Source organism: Meleagris gallopavo, chromosome 6 (assembly GCF_905368555.1).
Source record: "Meleagris gallopavo chromosome 6, MGAL_WU_HG_1.1, whole genome shotgun sequence".
Taxonomy (NCBI): domain Eukaryota; kingdom Metazoa; phylum Chordata; class Aves; order Galliformes; family Phasianidae; genus Meleagris; species Meleagris gallopavo.
In genome coordinates, this window is record NC_139409.1 from 28,401,463 (window position 1) to 28,421,902 (window position 20,440).

Sequence of the window (20,440 nt, forward strand, 5' to 3'; positions counted from 1 at the left end):
TAGTTTGGGAACGTCAGATTCTAAACAATGCAATTATTCATCATTAATTTTTTTCCGCTCTTCCCTCACTATTTCAGGTCAAGCTGGTTGGGAAATTTCAGTGAGAGAGAGAGCAATCAGGCAACAAACAAAAGCAGAAGTTTGGTTGTCATGGATGTATTTTTAATGCATGTTCCAGGAGCCTTGCTTGTCTGAAGATGTGCAGGTGTGTAAGCATGACTGTAACTTATACAACACATAACCATGTAGGTTCACACAACACAATAACTATGTAGGTTCAAGGACTTTGCTATTGGCAGATGAGAAAAAATCAACTCTTTCAGTTAGCACTCTACAATTTAGACACAGAAAATTTATAGCAGATGTTCTTTGCAAAGATTTGCTTTGTTGGAGGAAGTATAACTTTTGAATACATATTTTTACAAAATGCCCGTCAGCACCTTCCCAAGGCATTTGTCAACTGCTTGGGTAAAAAAAGAGAAATATTTTTTTTTCCTCCTCCAGATATTGAAGTTGAAAGAAAGATATAATTAGATAATTACTTCATTGAATTATTGACTCTTTGCAAAAGAATCTGTTATTTAACTTCTTGTGCTTCTTTAAACAATCTTAGTTCTAGAGCCGAGCTACTAAAACGTTAAGTAGTTCTGAATGGAACGCTCAGTCAGAAGTGAGGTACAAACTTCTTTGACTACAACTGTAGGCAGAAATTGCTTTATGAAACAGTATTTTCATAAAGTTTCAACGTTATGTTGCAAATGTACAGTTATTAAATTGGATAATTTATTGTAAAAAAAATCTGAAAAATGGAAATATAATAGCTTACTGAAAAAAATTACATAAATCTTGCAGTGAATAGCATTATGGGACCATGGAAAAGATTTTGTTTGGAAGTTCCGAACATTTAAAAATATGAAGTATATGTTCTTATCTAACACAGTGGGATGCATGAGGGACAAAGAGCTGATATGGCTGAGGTAAGGTCATGTTTCACATGCCATTTGAAGCCTATGAGAAACAAAACATAAATTGAAGGGGTACATATTTTGTTTTGTTGGAATTCGGAAACCCATCTGACTTGAGGTTTTGTCGTCTGGTCCTAAGCAAAGCGTACATTCTTGCTTTTGTTAATGTGAAAAAAGGATGAAGCTTAGCATTTCCCATCCTATTTTTTTTTTTTTTTTTTATCTTTTCAGAATAGACTACTGCACCTAATCATAACTGTCTGGTACCAGTTTGGACTTTTTAGCATGTCTCTTCTTTTACTTAAGGCTAGATATATCTTATATACCCTTTATCAGGTTGTAAGCCCTGGGTTGAGGTGTCAGACACTCAGGGATATCTAAAATTATGCCAAATGACTATATTCAAGCACTCAATTCTTTCTGGTGTATTTGGTGACCTAGGACTAGAAGGAAGTTGTTAATCATAGCTCTGAAGACTTGGTCTTTGTAATGACAATCAGCATTTTGAACCATATTTTCTAAAGCCAAATGGTAGGAATTGAAAGACACTGAGGAGAGCTTAAGTTTTGAGTGGAACAGAACATAAACTAGAATTGCAGTTCAAAAAAAGACAAACGTTTTTTCTCTAATCTGACTCTGTTAATAAAAAAGAAAAAAGGAAGTAATTTTCTTCCCTAAAATCAATAATCTATTATTCTGATGAAAATTGTATTCAGCTACCAGCCAGTTGCAATAATTGCGGAATCTGCTATGTAGTTTTCTACTAATTAGTGAATAATACTCCATAAAAGCAATTGCGTGTGAACTCTTTCCTTTAAAAACACAACCCTTGGGAGTTGACTTCCTTACTCTCTTTTGAAAATTCCATCCCTGGTATTTATTATTATATTAGTAAGCAGCTATTATTCAGAATTTGTTACTGGTTAATTACATTAATTGGAGAAGGCAGATACGGAGGAAGCCTCCTGACTGATTAATTACAGTAAATAGTATTCATGTATATTTAATGTTGGGGTACAGTGAATTCTGCAAGAAACTCCACTTAGTAGATACAGAGGGTTCAGAAATAGGTGTTTTCTTCTTCTGAAGACTCATACCCTGTTGAAAGAACTTCTCATTTTTCACATGGATGCACTTGCATTTTGTCTGAGGCCATTGACTGTCAAATCATAGAATCATAAAATAGTTTGGGTTGGGAAGGAACTTTGAATATCATCTTGTGTCACCTCCTCTGCCAAGGGCAGGGACAGCTTCCACAAAATCAAGTTGCCCAAAGTCACATCCATTATGGCCTTGAACACCTTCAGGGATGGGTCATCCACAGCTTCTCTGGGCAGTTTGTTCCAGTGCCTCTCCACCGTCTGAGTAAAGAATTTCTTCCTGATGTCTTATCTAAATCTGTCCTCTTTGAGTTTAAGATTGTTACCCCCCCTCCTATCACTACACTCCCTAATAAAGAATTCTTCCCCACCTTCCATGTAGGTTTTCTTTAAGTACTAGAAGGTCAGTATAAGGTCTCATGAGAGCCTTCTCTTCTCTAGTATGAACAACTCCAATTCTCTCAGTCTGTCTTAATTTAAGAGGCACTCTAGCCATCTGATAATCTCTGTGTCTCTGTTCTGGAAGTGCTCAAACAGCTCCGTATTTCTCTTGTGAAAAGAAAGATCTGTGGGCCCCGGATCAGGATGTAGCACTGCAGGTGGGTTCTCACATATGCAGAGTAGTGTGAATCCTGTCTCTCAACCTGCTGCTCATGCTTCTTTGGATGCAGTCTAGAATACCATTGGCTTTCTAGGCTATAAGTATATGTTGCCGGTCATATCCAATTTTTCACATACCAACACCTCCAAGTCCCTCTCCTCAAGGTTACTCTCAATCCTTCTATTGCTGAGCCTGTGTTCATGATGGAGAGTGCCTCAACCCATGTGTAGGACTTTGTGCTTGGCCTCAGTGAACACCCAAGTATTTGTTTGGGCCTGCTCTCAAGCCTGTCCTGGTCACTCTGGATGGCATCCCTTTCCTCCAATGTGATGACTACCCCACGGTCTTGCTGAGAGTACAGTCAATCTCACTGTCTATGTCACTGACAAAATGTTAAATAATATGCATCCCAATACAGACCTCACTGGTCTACCTGGACATCAAAATGTTAAAAAAAAGCCCTAAATGATCAAGACAACATGGCTTATAAACCCATCATGGCTCTGAGTTTGTCACAACTGAAAATGTCAGATTTATGCTCAGAATCTTGGTAGGTACAGCATGAAATAGCAGTGTGTATGACACAGACATTTATTGGAGTAATGACTTATCTCTCCCTAAACAAATACAAATGGTACAAGGAATACAAACTACAAGGAATTGGAGTACGGCAAATAAGTTCAGCCTGTTCAAAAGAACTTGAAATGACTTAAAAAACGATGCTGATTCGCAGACGACAAAACAAATGGATGCAAGTGCACATTACACAGTTTCTGGATATGCTTTAATGTTGTTTCTCCAAATGCCTGCTTAGATGTCTTTTGATTGTTTTAGGCAATTTCTCTTGGCATAAGACTGTGATCTAAGTGGAAGTGATAAAAGAAACATTGTCACAATGGAGCCAGTGGTTCTGAATCATACCTCCTACATAACCATTTCTGTCTTTTACTGGACCTGCTAATACTAAGGATGCTTTTGAGCGTCTCTTCTCTGTTACTGAGATATTTACTATGCCCTTGTGGTAAGCATTTTCATGGAACAAAGAGTCTGATTAAATGGTCTCTTTAAAGGACTGAACTGTGGTGACTGGAGGTAACGTGTAAATAAAGTAATTTCTATCTGCTGATTGAAGTATTCTTGCAACTCGTTTAAGTATTGCTATTCTATCTTTAAATATAGTTCATTGCATTGTAAGTTATTGTCTTCTTAGAAAGTAAGAGCAACAACAGTAAGCCAAATGAGAGGTTTCTGCAGCCTAGCATGATCTCTCCAGTTGTGATCAATAGCAAATGACATCACACGGATATAGGAAGGGGAAAAGCATGAGGTTTGAAGATCTGGTGGGCACTGTCTGTGCAGGACTGTATTACACAGAACTGAATTATATAGTCCATGTGGAAAGCTCTTTAATCCAGTTGGTGTTAAATCATATTATGTTTAGCAAGGTTGAAGAGTCAAGATACTGAACATGAAATCCCAGCTCTACATACTAAAAAAGTGTTTTTGAATTGGATTTCAATCATGAGGTTGAGCACATGTAAGGATTTTATTTATTTATTTATTGAAATTGCAACAGAAATATTAATATGATAGACTAAATTTGGGCCTTTAGATTTCCAGCTTTCTTTTCTAATACATGGATTATTTTGCTTCTCAATATACGATAATTGATCCAGCCATTATATTAAAATGGGAGCAGGAAATGAATGGTTGAATGGTCAGGCTTGGTGTAAATGTATTGAAGGTTCACCCTTCTGTGTTTTCTCTTTGTGATATATATCTTTTAAAACATCTGTCTTGTGCTAAAATCATTTAAAACGAAAACAGAGAACGCTTCCTCCCACAGCTACTTTATGCACTCTGAATGCAGTTGTTAAGAATAAAAAGTGTAATGTGAATTTGGACATGGATGGAGACATAAAGTGCATGAAGATTTTATTTCATTCACACTGGAAAATAGAACCTCAGCTGTAAAAGATGTCAGCATTGTTGAGCAAACATCTTAAAATATACTTATTCCGAAGAAGAATTAAATTTGCCCTACACAGAAGGAAATAATTCTTTGGAAAAATTAATTTTGATGTGAACACTCATAAACACTGTGGCTATGGAAAGCTGCAGGGAATGTGAACACCTTACCCTTGCCACTCTAGTGATTAAACTTCCTGCTCTAATACATCAAGTTCTATTTTTAAGTGGATTGCTTCTGATTTAAGGAAGAAGGCATATAAGTAGTATAAGTAGTATCTTTATTTTTATATAATAGGTACAGTAATAGGTACTGACATATGCTAGTGGAGTTATTTGAGACTGAAAGTGTCACCTGTTTTCTGTGATAATACAGACTGAAAGCTTGCATAAATTATAGCGTATACTGTGCACATGGATAAATCCTTTGATTTCTGTGAGCACTGATTAAAGCAGAAATTGATGCACTGTGTTTTAGAAATGCTTTAATCCCTCTCCATTTGATCCTGAATTATTCAGAGCATTGAAAGTAATGCTAAATATAGCTAAAATTAATTACTAGAATTAATGAGCTATTGGTTGATACATAGTACCTTAAATATGCAGGTGGTTCTCAATGAAACAAAAACAGGTTTTAGAAAACCAACTTTCAAGATTTCTCTCAGGCTGAGGCAGACTGATCAAATTCAGACCAAATCTGTTTTTCCTCCCACATCTGCTCTCAGTTTACATGCAAGTACATGAATTTAAAATCAGCACAATTACGTATGTGTAACTAAGAACAGAATTTGGCCCTTCAGCTGCCTCTGCACCTCTCCTTTCTCATAAAATTTTATTTTTCTTAGCAAATGATTTAAATATGTTCAGTTATGTTCTTGTCCAACATAGATATCTGCTCATTAGGCATCTGTGTTGTGGAATAAGCTGTGGATCAGCAGCTAAACATGAGAGTTTAAACAGATCCCTATAAATGTTAGTTTGTTTCAAGTCCAACAAAGATGTGGAGCTGTTCATCTTCATTAAATAGCTGGTGTATCCCTGAGATTTTGGTATTTAAATGGCATCATTTTCCATCCTACGCCTCATAATCTTCATATTGCACCTCTTCATTAAATATTACTTCCAGGCCATAATACTCTGCTTTCTGTTATTTAATTTTCTTTTTTTTTTTTTCTTTTTTTCCCATACAACTCTTTCTTCAGAGCCAAAACTGGATTGCTCTTACAGGCAAAGTCTTGGTGAAACTCCCACTGAAATTGATGCAGACAATAATTGGTTCTGTGTTTTCATTCAGATGACTCCTTTTAGTGGCAGCTGGCACACATTTAGGAAAGCTATAGGCACCCTTGGTCTCTATGTTACTCCCACTGATTAAGTCTAAAAAAGAATCTCAGTGCTTATCCCTCTGCAAGTATTTTGCTGCTACTCTTTTTTGCTAAATCAATTTTTCTTATGAAAGTCTTTCTACAAATGTTATATCTGTTAGCACTGTATTCCCTGTTGGTTCAAATGTGATGACTGGGTTACTTTTCAGAGCACCTTAAGTACAATATAAACAGTGTTTACATTATACATTCATAAAAAAAAGAATAAATTTCCATGACATTTATGCAAACTTCTGGTCTAGATTGTGTAAATTGCACATTCTTTGTGCACGAAGAATGGGCCTTATTATACTAGTGAAAATAATCAGAACAGTTAAAAGGAAGAATTATTTATTCCACATCCATGTAAATCTATAAGACATCAAAATTAAAGATGATAGTGTTTGGATCTTTGGGATTAGGTGGAGAGAAAAATAAAACAGTATGGATGTGACAAAAAGAACAAGTTAACCTTAAATTCCCTGCTGGCATCCTTAGCTTACACATGTGTTTGGCAAACATGAGGTACTTGAAATATGAGACCTGGCAGTCTCATGGTGCCAGACATAGTTAGCATTAAAAATATTCTCCCAAATTATTAAAAGGTGCTCCAAAGCCGCTGCAAAAACAAAGAATTCCTAACTGAAACATACTCTTTGCACCAAGTATGTACGTGTTTCACTGTCCTTTAACACTAAAAAAAATTCAGATACATTCACTCACTGCGTACACATAATCCTCACAAAATGCAGCTATCAAACATCTCCAGGTTGCAAAATCACTGGCAATATGGCTTTAAAAAACTTTTATTTTTCCCCCTTAGACCACCATATAGGCAATTGCTTCAGATTCTTGTGGCCAGCTAGGGCTCTTTGTCTCTTGAATCTTCTGTGTTTTCTCTTGCCAGAATTTCTGCTTTTATTAATCATAAGGAAGTGAATGGGGTCATCATTCATTCAATTTCTGTAATCTTATCAGCTGCTAAACTTCATTGTTAAACAAGGTATACATCTTACCTTATTTAAGTACTGCAATTACTTTTACTTTATTTCAAGTTTAGTTGATGTCACTTCAGATAGAATAAGTGTATCCATCCAGAATATGGTTATTACATGAAATGCTGAAGGTCACTTAGAGGTAAACTTTCCTACTGTGCACGGGATTTATGCACATACACAGTACCATTTGTCTTCTGCAAGAATAGTATGGTTCAAGGGGAACTGCTGCTAGTTTTCCTGAAATACTCAGGAAAAACCAGAAGGCTGAAAAGCTATACTGATTTGAATGAAAATATGCTCTAAAAAGGGGAAGTGGGTAATTTGTGTCAAAACAGCCTTTTTTGTCAAAATCAATAAAAGGCTTCTTCGACACCCTAATGAAATCATTACTATACTCCATTAAAATATTTTTTTAACTAAGAAAACTCAACATATTTTAATACTGAATGTGGAAATATTTAAAATATTTGGAATTGTTACATGGCTCTTTAATACTCACTACCTTAATGTTATGGGTTTTTTCCTCCTATAGGGTTTTCCAGCACTTCGATTTTATATTTTCCTTCAGAAAGTTACAAAAGAGAAGTTTGCCAGTGAAATGGGCAAGCTTGTCCCCAGCCAGCCTTCCTAATGTGTAAATAGAGATAGGCATGTTAGCTGACTTCCAAGTCTTACCAGTAATGTTCTACCTGCACTGAAGGAGTTCTGCAACCAAAGCAGGTAAAACGCATGAGATCTCTCATACTCCTGTGCCATGAGACCTCTAGCACATTCCAGAAGAAGTTAGTAAGAATGGCCTCAAACTACTGAACACTTACATTAATCTAAACTAATGCTTATAAGATCTGCAAGAAGAGATACCATGAGTTTTTGATACATAGGCTGTTCATTGCAGAGCAGTGATACCTTTCTTTGGTGCTTTTGGTAACTGTAGTATACCTTCCTTAGGCTCAGTTAATTGGCTTTGACTGTGTTATGTTCTGATGATTTTAATTCACAGCTCTGCTCAGCTTGATCTTCTTCTTAAGAATGGCTGCAGCTCTGTGAAAGAGAAAGTGGCGACTGTGCTAACTAAAGGCACTGATATCAGTATGGCTATGCTCTTATAGCTGAGTGAAAACATTTTGTTTTCATAAGTTAGATTATGAATGTCCCTTGGGGATACTGACTTCTCCAACTTCAGGAATACGTAGGTAAATGTTTACTAACTGAAGCTAAAACAGTAGAAATTTATAAGTTGCTTTTTGTAGCAGGGCTGCAGTGCTGACTGGCCACAAAATTCTCAGGTTAGTGGACCACTGGTTGGATGATTCCTCTTCTTCCCTGTAGTATTTAATATAACCTGAAGTCATGTTATTTTGCTTGCCTGTACAAGTTGCTTTAACATTCCTACAATGATGTGATCACCAGTACCTAACGCTTAGGGTTGTGGTGATATGTCAAGGTTTGAGTTATATTCTTTCAAATTCTGAATAGAACAGTGTTCATTTCCACACATCAGCAGGAAGACTGCTCTCACCTTTGATTTCTAAGCACAGACAGGTTTTGAGACAGAGATCTGACATGGGGCTGACATTCATGAAAGAGAGGATAGATGTTTGACCATTCGTTATCGGTAACTGGCATTTTATAAGCACATATTTCATGTACAGACTTGAAGAACTTGACCTAGGTAAACCTGCCTCCTTTCATCCGAATATTTTGCTGTGTTTTAACAATTTTTTGTGCTGATAGATAGCAAGCTACAAGCTAGCACCTTTCTACTTACTGTTATTTTTTTCTGGGCATGTATTGTGGGATGTTTTTTAGCTGTGGCTAAAGGAAGGTTTTAGCTTATCACCAAAATAAATGCTGCTTGCTCTGAAAGTTCCTACCACCTATAACATTAAGTGAATAAACTGTGCATGCCTAATTACTAAAAAGCGCAGCTTAATATTAAACTATTAAATGAGATTGCAGTGGCAGTATAGCAGCTCAACTGTCTGATAGAAGCATTATAATCATGATCATCTGAGTTGATTGCCCCAGTGATGACATATGCTTGAAGCCATGCAGACCTGGAGTGTAGTGGAATTGCTAAGTCACAGCTTGAACCAGTGATTGAGCACCTGGTGGGAAGGCAGGGCCAACCCAGGGGAGCTAAGGTGCGTGCAATGCTTCTGAGTGTCTGGAAGGATTGGAGCCAGGTTCCACCCCTTTCCAGACCTCACTTAAGGGTTGGCAATGGAGGCAAAAATATCTTTCTGGAGATCTCTGTGTATCTGAGTCCTTCTGAAGGAAAGTGGTTTCTTTCCTTTATTTCTGTGATAACTGCTGTTACATTTGAGAGAATCCTTACTTGCTGCAGCCTGGGATCTTGCTGCTCTGCTGTTATTGTTGTGCTTTTTATTCTGTTACATGGAGTAAAGCGGGTTGAGGGTATTTTCATAAAACAGGGCTGTGTCTCTTTTCTGCTCAGATGCTCTCTGTCAGGTAGGTTGAGATGAAAAATATTGATGATTACTGCCATCAATAGCACCTTTAGCATCTAAATCTGGGCACTGGAAAACAACCAATTGCCCACGTTTTGCATTATAACGAGGGTCTACTGAACAGTAGTGTATGGTTTTTTTTAATACAAAAAAAAAAAAAAAAAAAAAAAAACTGAAAATATCTGCCTGTGCTTCCAAGGCCTGTGTTACTTCGTTTGTCTTTAAATCTGTGAAATTAGTTCTAAGACTCAGCCAGTGTCCAGATGATTAAAACACTTTTCTTTCCAATATTTTTCAAAAGAACATGGTACAACGATTTATGGAAGTGCACCATTTGTCCTCTATTCTTAAAAGAAACTAAACATGCTCGAGGGAGCAATGAAATCTCTGTTACAGTAACAGCACTGGCTATAACCCAGCAAATTCTTCCCTGTTTGTCATTCTCCTTTCCCTATGCTAGTAACAAATACAGTAGAAACTACTTATCAGATGAGCATGCATTTCCTATCTCAGGAAACTTCTAAAAGTTATGGCTGCCATATATTGCTCAGCATGTTGATTGTGGTTGGCTGTATGTTAGGAGTGACCAGCTGCAATCTGCTTTTGATCACTCATTCTTCCTAGCTGCTTAATATTTTGAAGATCAGTTTGAGCCAGACATAGCAGGACTACCTATGCACAGGCTGTCAGAGATGGCCTGCGTGGAAAATAATAGTTAAGCATCAAACTTAGTGATACAAAGTTTTCAGAGTGCAGACAAATAAGTGAAGACTTCCATGTCTACATCTCTGTCAGAGTGATAGACTGGTGTCAAATTAAACACAGGTTAAGGGAGGAAATATGATATTTGTCACCTAGTGAATGCACGTCTCTCAAAAATTATCAGGATCTCTTCTGCATGTTACTGATTACAAAGAAAATGTAATCAGCTCTATAGGAAGACATACAAAATAGTATCTAGATTTCCTTTCACTGCATTTTACATTTGTAAATCTCTTTAAGATTGTTAAGCATCTGTTATGAGGGTATCTAAGATGTTGCTAGTTTAATTGGCAAGGAGCCAGAACATAATATGTGTAAAAGTAGTTGGTGGTCTCTTCAATTTAATATTTCTTAAACCTTCCTGCTTAGCTTTGAGCATTGTAGAGAGGTTAAGTCTTACCTAGGAACTGAATTTTGAGTGCAGGTCCACAACAAAGGAATCATGAAATACTCTACTGCTTCCTCTTAATTCAATGACAGACTCTCAGGCTCTGTGGAAATAGTTAGTTTTTAAGACCAGTCTGCCTTTAATTATGCCAATAAACTCTGTATGTCTATCGGTCTATTAGGGAAAACATTGCTGGCATTGCTTTTAACACAATGTTTTTAATTTGCTTAAAGGATAGGAAAATGGAGTTAAAACAATTGTCCTCAAAACAGGACTTAAAGGATGAAAAAATAAGTGCTGGGTTTGCCAGTGGCTAAGAATGGATTTTCAGCAGTCTGACACAAGATTTTCCTTATTTTCCTGCCAAAATAATTCAGTGAAATGTAGAAACATAAATGAAACACATGCTAAAAGTAACAGGTCATGGGCCACATCCTTGAATTCCTATTAGTACCCAATAACTACATAAAACTGGGAACTGTAGACATGGAGCCCTTATGAGCTTGCTACAATGTACAGGAAGTCACATACAGAGTTTGGGGCTTCTTAGAGGGGAAAAAGGAGCACAAAGGGCCCACTCTCAATGAAAGCATAATACCAGTCCCTACATAAGTCAGACACAGCAAAAACCGTGTTCTTTGTCCTTGTTTTTCTTAGCTGAGAATCCTCTGTTGACACACAGAGTTTTGGGAGTCTCATCTTCACATCTCTATTCTGGGAGAAGGATGGGAAACATTTGCCCAGCTGCCTGCCTTGCTTTCCTGCTGCAGGACTTTCAGGGCTAGTTCAGAATAGGTCTGTGCAGCCTATGTATGGTATTTGAAGGGATTTCAGTGGAGAAGAGAGAAGGGAGCACATCATCCCCAGGAGGTCATTTTGCTATTCACGATAGAGCTTACTGTTTCCAGCACGGTCTAAGCTTCTGCTACCCAACCTACATCCAACCTGGGTTTCATCCTGGAGAAAGTCTTTGTCTCACAGGTCTCTGATGTTCATAAACAACCGTTACCAGATAACTTTTATCAACTTACAGGGAAAGAAATTGAGTATCTGAGCACTCAAGGCCCAGCACAATTTAAGCTTACTGCTTGTTCTTCCTCTTCTTCAGTTATTTATCTTTTTTTTCATTATAGCTATTCCCTTTTCTTCTTATGTTTCTGATATATTAAAAATCTTGTGCTCCACTGTGATTTCAGGAATTTTTCTGTTTAAAACTTGGTTTATCATTCAGTAAATAATTCTCAAGAGTTTGATGTTTTGCCTTAGCATAGACTGAGTATGCAAATGATGTGGTGTGTTAACATTCAGAAAATACAATTTCTAGAGGGAACCTCTTGAATGTTGTGTCTCTTGGAAGCTTATTCTATTTGACACTAGTAAAAGGCAAAGGTCCCAGTTAAAATAAAAAAGACAGTTGTTTACATAAGCAGATCGTAGTTACTTTAATTATTGCTTTTGGCAGGATCCTAGAAGTTTAATCTTTCCTAAATCCCACAGCAATGTCTGCTGGCTAAATGATTTAGTTACAATGAAAAAATATCCAGCCACTGCCTAACCTAGCTGCAGTCTACACTAGAGCAGTGTTATCCGAGATAGTTTTACTTGGATGAAATGGGAAGATTGTTCTCATTTACTAATTCAGTTAGAAGCCCAAGGAACATGAGATACATATAAATCTAATTTCTTCAGCACACTAATTCAAATAGACTTTAGATCTTTGACTTTTCAAGAACTTATTTATGTTTTCTCATGTTGGTCAGTTGTTGCAACATAATTTGCTCAGTTACCATTTTGGGGAGGCCAGTTTTGTATGAATAAAAAATAATACGTTCACAATAGGGGCAAAGTGGCAAAAATGATCTGTCAATTGGGAAGGAACTACTCCAGCATGCATTGAAGCATATTTTGCTATAATGGAATTTCTACATCATTAGCCTATTCTTGAAAATACAGTGCAAAATACCAGAAAACATGGATAGGCTGTCATTTCTGGGGCAACTTGTGAGTGCGGCTAAAGCTGGGCCATCACCTGAGGTCCAACCCCAATACCAATGGTCAAAAGGAAATTCCTTTGTGCCTCTGTGATATTTCTTTAAAACTATAACTTATTACTTTGAAAATCTATTTTAACTACAGAGTTAGCTGGAACATTTAATTTTTCTTGCACGAGGAGTGACTTAACATCATCAATGAACGATACCTTTCTCTTGATCTTTTTCACCTTACCAACCTTTCTTTTTCTCTTAGCCTTTTCAGATTTATTGGCCACACCACCAAAGCATCCAACCATTCAATCGGCAACTGCCTGTGACTGAGCCACATTCATTACAAGTGCTAGCACTAAGAGCAGCTGGTCTATATCCATCTAGTTTACACTGAGATCATATATCCTCATCAAATAAGAATTTTATTACTTTAATATTAAGAAGTAGACATCAGAAAAAAAAGCAAATATCTGCAAAATATTTTATAATAATTCTCTGTGGAGAGCCTTTACTCAAAGAATGACTTAACCCCCTCTTTCAGTGTTAAAGTGCTAAGAATCTTTCCATTTTTGGAAGCCCCTTTTAAACACAAGATGTAGAACTTATCACTTGTGATAACTGAAGATACTTCATAACATATGTATATATATATTTAATTTCAAAACTGGTGTACAGTATGGTAGATTTTGCAGAAGCAGGGATCTCAGCAATATCCAGTAGAAATTATGGTTTAGACTAAGCTATTAAGTGACTTAGAGCTACTGATTTTTTTGTTTGTTTGTTTTGTTTTAACTTTGATTGTTTATTTTACTCTTTCTATTATTTAGAATTGAGCAAAACAGCCCATAAATATCTTATTTTTTTTCCCCCAATACATGTTGTATTAGTGGATGCTCTTGAATCATTTTAGTGAGCCCCGGCATAAGAATTCTAAAAGACAGAAGAAACATATTTCACATACAATCCTATAACAAGAATTCATACTTTGTGTCAGAAATGATGTTGAAGATAGTGTTAACATCCTTTTTGGTACTGTAAGAGAAAAGGAGAATTTGTATGGAGGTTAAAGGGAATAAATAAAATGGACTAAGCTTTTTCTTTCACATTAAAAATTGAATCTAACTCTTTTCAAAATGCCTTTTGGGCTATTGGATAAAGATCTCCTGACAGCTGCAGATGTAGTCATAGCAGTATTAGAAAAATACAGTTTTTTCTTCCAAAGTTCAAGACCTGAGCACTGCCTAAAAAGGGAGACATGCCTTCAAGCATTGAACTTTTGGTATTCTTCTGACTTTAATGCATACCAACACTTGGAGTTCAAAGAATGGATTTAGTTACCCAAGGAAAAAAAACAACATTAATTTCAACCATGATTATGTAACAGTGAGCAATATAACGTAACTTTTACTTGGGAAACCTTGAAAACGCCTGTCTGTTGTACTTTTCCTTTTGGATGAAGTGGTGTAGGGACAAAAGATTGTTATTTGCAATCTTCTGAAACATTTCAAAGTGAGCAAACATTTCTGAAATGTAAAAGCAGTGATCTCTAGCAGGTAGCAACATGAATGCCTTCAACCACCTACACTATGTACTTCCACACTGAGAGTGATGGCTATCTACCCATATATATATATCAGTCCAGACAAATAGCCACTCATTTTATCTGGGTCATTGTTGAGGTGCTCTGTGCAAGGCTGGAGCCAGAGGTGCATTTCTGGGGCCGGCAAGGGAGTAGGCTAATGTTCAGGCTATTTTGGGAAAAATTTGAGGCTGCCCTATGTTTCAGTCAGCATCAGCTCTGCTAAGATTGCAGTGGTATGCCTTTGTCCAGATGAAATGCATGTTGCTGGGTTTGTTTTTTCTTGTTTCAGGCAGCCTAAAGCTCTGATGCAGCACGTGAAGCTGTCACACAAAGACTAGAGCTGCACAGGGAAGTGCATTGGCCCTCCTTTTTTTCAGTAGTGGTACAGGTTGTTGTAACATTGATAAGGCTGCAGAAGTAGAACTTTAAAAGTAACTTCTTCTGCAATCCAGAATTTGACAAGATGAAGGGAGACCAATGATCTTTCTTTTAAAAAACAAGGCCATTGAAGGGCTACCAGGTCTGTCTGTAACCATCAAGCATTTCTGTAGAACAGAAATGAGGTAATGAGCTTTTATCCAGCCTGGCAAGCAAACAAAGCTAGGCCTATAGAAGGCCATTACACAATAATGATGTCGCCTCAATGGTGTGGAATATATAAGTAAGCTTCACTGTTGAGACAAATGCCACATCATTATTACTTTATCTAGAAATTGTCCTTAACTCAGAAAACTGTCCTTAACTCAAAAAGCAAGAAACAAATTTTTAGTATTTTATAGTTGCATTTACAGTGCTTAATCTTGGAAAATGAAAACAACAACAAAAACAAACAAAACACCAAACCAAGGCATTCTTCCTAGCAGTAAGTGAGGGAAAGTTTCACAACAGGAATGTACTATTCACTCTCCCTTTTGGGCATGCAAATATTATGGAGAAGACTCAGAGTGTGGCCTATTCACTCAGAAGTACTAAATCCTGTTTAATCCTTATTTCTTTGAGTGCAAATATCTTTCTTTGGAAAAAAACAATGATAAAAAATACGTGATTTACCAAAGATTGAATAGATTACTTATCTAATGTAAAAAGTTTTCAGGTTCTGAATTACAGTAAAGCCTTTGTTTTGCTGAATCCAATTGATTTCAGGTGAACTAGTTAAAGTTTCAATTTGTTTTAAAAAGCAGTTATCTAAAATATGCTTAATATTTGACATGTGGAGGCTTGAATATAAAGCAAACAGAGCTTGGCGTCCAGCTGGACCACTGACCCTGCTGGCCATGTTTGCAGTTATAATTAGGTTCCTTTTTGCTCATTTGGCAACGTACTGGGTCTTTGAAGTCTATGTTTTCTCTCAGCATCTCTCTCCAAGTACTAAAGGGCTCTGCTCCAGCTTTGACTCCAAGTCTCTCACATGGGGCTCTCACTGGTTTGCCACATGTTCTTCACTGGTTGTCAGTACCTGTGTAGCAGAGACCCAAAGTCCTAAACATATCAGCCAAAACCTGGATGAAAGCCACTGGTTTCCATAATGGTGGTTCTTAATCTACTCTGGGATTGGGCACATAACTTCTCTTTTCCTTGGTTTCCTGATCAATTAAAGGAGCATGTTAGTGTACATAGTTTTGGAGATAAACACATGAGTTGTGAGGAAAAATGTTCTATCTCAGCACCTTGGAAGATGACTCCAGCTTCAGACATTGGCCCTTACCTGTCTAGCTACACAGAGTTAATAAAAGTAACTTTTTTTTGGCACCAGAGGCCAGAAATTGATATGACTTGACCTTCCTGTAACTTTTTTTCCCACTTTGGAAATACCTATCTAGTCTATTTATTCTTCTGTATTATCTATGTATCTATTATTGTTTATTATTATTCCTGATCATTCCTTTTATATCAAGTGGACTTAGACTTCAAAAAAGAGAGGAAATAAGCATTTTCTTATTTTCAGATAAGAAGTGCTAAATCCAAAAGTAGGCAGTGAAGCCTTTTGTGGAAATATCTCACTGTGTATTTATTTGTATATGCACATATAGGCATATGGATATAAGATTATAGGAAAATTATTGACAGTTATATAAGACAAATGTACATCCCAGGCCTTCATATGGCCCTCATATTTATATTTTCATATACTTCAAAGTTACAGATGTGTACTGTTTCTTGTTGAAATGCAATTTGCTCTTATAAATACCCGTGATTTTTAATTTTTAGTGAATGAGGCAAAAGTATAAATAAAAAGTTTGAGAAATATTTCCAGTAATTTTCTCATTTTTTTGGCAATTTAAACCAATACAGTGTAACAGTAATGAATTCCTGAAGCATGTTATTCATGGTTGTTTTGAATCATAACAAGTTGGTTGTCTGTAAGTGCATTATCATTACGTTCCTGTCTTATTATGGCACCAGTGTTAAAGGAGCACTCTACGTAGTCTCAAATGTTTGGAACAGGGAGAGTGAAGTCATTACCTAGAGTTAAGGAGTAAGTATTTCACTGGACCAAAGCCACCATATTTAGGCTTGCATCTGGTTTGCTAAAACTTCTTCCCTTAAAAAGAAAAAGGAACAAACAAACAACAAAAAACTACACAGAAACTAAAAGAGTTTTGATTTGGCAAGGAGGCTGAGAGCAAGTAGAATTTCCAGTGAGAGCATGTCACTGTGCATAGATTAGCCTGGAGAGTAGGTTTTACTCTCCTCTTGGAAGACAGAAATTTAAATTACATTTCTCTTTTTTTTTTTTTTTTCTCCCACAAAGACTTTCTTATCTCACTGTGAATTGAAACAGTATAAATTTCTAGTACAGAATTCTCAAACACCAAGTTTACAGTAAAAGTTCTTCCAAGTAGAGTGCTGAGTTTTCTGAGTAGCTCCTTCTCATATGATTTCAATGAGATCACTCTGTGCTGACACAGAAAGAGATTTCAAGACACATTTTCTGTGTAACAAAGAATTGTCATACAAGTCTATCTAGTAATTTGCAAACCTTAGCCAACAGTGAGAACAGGAGCTCTAAAACGTAAGTCATACATTAAAGCAATACTATGTAAGGCAATTACTAACAAAAACATAGTTTGTAAAATGATTGTTTTTGTCATTGTTTATTAAGAAGCTACTTTTCATCAGTCTTATTCTTTTACAGAGACAGACCTGTCTGGACAAGACAAAGGAGATCACTAAGTGATTCTACAGGTAAATCTAAAGTGTATGCATGACTTCAGAATAACTTATAAAATTCAACATGTATAGGACCAGTATGAAATATCTTCAACATACCAAGCCAGAAAGTTTTAGCAAAATGTTTTCTTTGGAGATGGTTGTCAGAGCCTAAAACATATCGATTAAATTATTTTTGATGCCACTTCAGATCCCTGTCTTTGGAGCAGATAAATCTGTGGTGTGCCCTTGTGGCCAAGAAGGGCCGTGGTATCCCAGGGTGCATTAAAAAGAGCATGAATAGCTCTACCCTGGTAAGGCCACATCTGGAGTTCTGTGTCCAATTCTGGGATCCTCAGATCAAGAAAGATGGGGAACTTCTAGTGAAAGTCCAGTGGATGTCCACAAAGATCAATATGGACCTAGTGCATCTCCCTTATGAGGAAAGGCTGTGAGACCTGGGACTGTTCAGCCTGGAGAAAACTGAGAAGGGATCTTATCAGTGCCTACTATTATCTATAGGATGGGATGCCCAGTGACAGAACCAGGGGTTATGAGCACAAACTGGAACACAGAAAGTTTCATAAGAACATGAGAAAAAACATCTTTACATTGAGAGTGATAGAGCTCTGGAACAAGCTGCCCAGAGAAGTTATGGGGCCTGCTTCTCTGGAGTTACTAAAAACCACCTGGATGTTTTCCCTTACAGTAAAATACTGTAGGGAACCCACTATAGCAGGGGGTTGGACTAGGTGATCTCGAGAGGTCCCTCGCAACCCTTACAATTTTGTGATTTTTTTTTGTTGACAAGAAAGGTGGTCTCACTAGCAGTGAATAAGAGAAGTTTACAGTTCATTGATTTAATCTAGTTGGAATGTAAATGACATTTAGAAAAAAAATACAAAACAGAACAGACAGAAAAAAAACCCCAAAACTCAGAACATTTTTTACAAACCAGAATATTACTTCCAAGTACTTCTACTACTGAGCTATTTCTTGTTCTAGTGGTTTCAGCAGTCAAGAAAATTCAGTAAAGACTTCAAAAATAACTTCAGTCAGAAGGTTTGGTGAAAGCCCATCAACCACCTTACACAAATGAAGGTGCAGAGTGTGGTATAGTTCAAGTCACTTAGCAGAACCAATTTAAAAGTTTTGCAGAAGACAGATTGGAAACTGCAGATCATGTTGTCATTTTCTGATGTGATTTCTAGCTGGCCCCTGATAACTCAAAACTGTAGAACTTAATGACGATGTCAAGAAAACCTGTTTTACCCAGTTATTTTCACAAGAAAATAGCAGTCATAGCAGCAAAGCAATATTGTGGCTAACGCTGTTTTGGTTGTAGTGATGTTGTGGTAGGAAGTGGGTGTCAAGTTCTCTTGGTAACAAATGGGAGATAAATGACACACTGAGTCATCAATGAATCATTATTAGATTTTTGCTGATTTTTAGCTTTTGTTTCCAGATTCTAAAAGTATACTGGTTTTAATATGATCAATGAAGATGAACACTTAACAGAGTTCACAAGTGTGTGTTAGTAGTCAGATTATCAGTAGATCTCCTAATGCTTTGAAAACAGGAATTTTAAATACATTTTTTACTTCTTTCAGCTAAAATCATTCAGCATTAAAGGATGCCCTTGTTCTTTGTAGGAAAAAGACAAAACAGTAAATGAAGGTAAAAGTATGAACTCTTAGTGGCCAGCAGCAGAATCACTGAGTTCAGTACAGTTCAGAGAGGTCTGGATTTCACTCGCTAAGCTTACAGGAGCTCACACCCTGCAAGCACATGCTGTACAGCATACCATACAGAAAAATGGATTACTGTCTTTTACTTTGGAAAAAATATAGATTTCTATAATCAATCAATATAAAATGATAGCATATTCTAATGTGAGCAGCTAGAAACTCCCTCAAATTTAGACAGTGCCACGACTGAAAGCAGGAAATAACAGGTTGCTAAAGAGAGCAGTGAGGCTATCTACTTAGTGTGTGTGTATTTACATATAAATATATAGGTTCGTTATGTATGTACAGAGTCATTATCAACCTCAATAACCATAAGGAAAACTGAAGCCCAAAATACCCCATTGGTAAAGCCGCACACAACTGTGCCTGAAATTAGTGGGTAAGGGTGAAGTTATGTTGACTCAAAGGCTGAGTATGAAAGCTTGACTTTGGTCAGTTGGCTAAATTTTTGCTGATTCCTGATATATACCACTAGCCACTCGGTGTAGCATTTTTGTACACTATGGAGCTTCAGCTGTCCTAGAAATTACACCACTGCAGTTTCATCTGTTACTTTTCTTGAACTACTGGGATTAGTTCTCCCAGTAGCAGATAACTCCTCCATGTGTTATAGGCATCTAAATCTTCACAGAGCTGGATTAATAAAAATGTAGAATGTCTGTTTATGCTGCAGACTCCAGTCTTCTATTCTGTAACAGTACTGTAAGTACTATTTTTCCCCATGTATTTAAGATCTATTAGCTGTTTAATGCTAAATCTATCTATTAGAAGATAGATCTAACCTTGTCTAAATTGAATAAATATTTTAGGATACATTTACATTTCAGAGAGCAACATACACCAGCTACTTCCAATGACTTTTACAGCTAATTTTTCAAAAGATTAAAATTATATGGGCATAAAACTGTGATTTTTTTGCATGTGTGTATGAAGACATGCCTCTTACCAGTATGTAGACACCTGCTTCCTAGGCACAAACATGATCCAGTATTGGATGGATAGGAAGCTGAATTCAAATGCTATCTATCACCCTGAAAAGGTAGATACATTCAACCTACAGCTAAAATTGTCATTTTGGCATCTGGGCTACAGCTTATACAGTAATCTAGTGTTGTAACAGTATCACTGAATAAGTGACATGGGTTCCAGGCCTTAATGTACCTATGAAGGACTGACCTCACACCTTTGAAGGCTGTCCAAACTATCAGGCCCTAGCAAAATTTCTTCGTCTTTCCATTTTTTCCTTTTAAGCTGGACCAGAAGTGCTTGTGGAAAATCAGAGGAAATCAGTTAGGGTCCTCGATATTGAGGAAGGATGAGAGGAAGAAACTGGAGTTCATATGCTCTGATTCTATTCC

General features: G+C 36.8%; 1 long non-coding RNA gene across 13 annotated transcripts in view; it reads left to right on the forward strand.

Annotated features, from left to right (window-relative positions):
• The window catches only part of LOC116216748 (uncharacterized), a 161,857-nt gene that overhangs the window by 123,760 nt on the left and 17,657 nt on the right, over window positions 1–20,440 (forward strand). For 10 of the 13 annotated variants that reach the window (XR_014883870.1, XR_014883866.1, XR_014883872.1 and 7 more), the window contains 2 exons: window positions 78–205; window positions 17,321–17,370. This is a non-coding gene — a long non-coding RNA (uncharacterized LOC116216748). The remainder of the gene's footprint in view (window positions 1–77; window positions 206–17,320; window positions 17,371–20,440) is intronic. The other 3 variants (XR_014883876.1, XR_014883875.1, XR_014883868.1) reach the window with 1 other exon arrangement.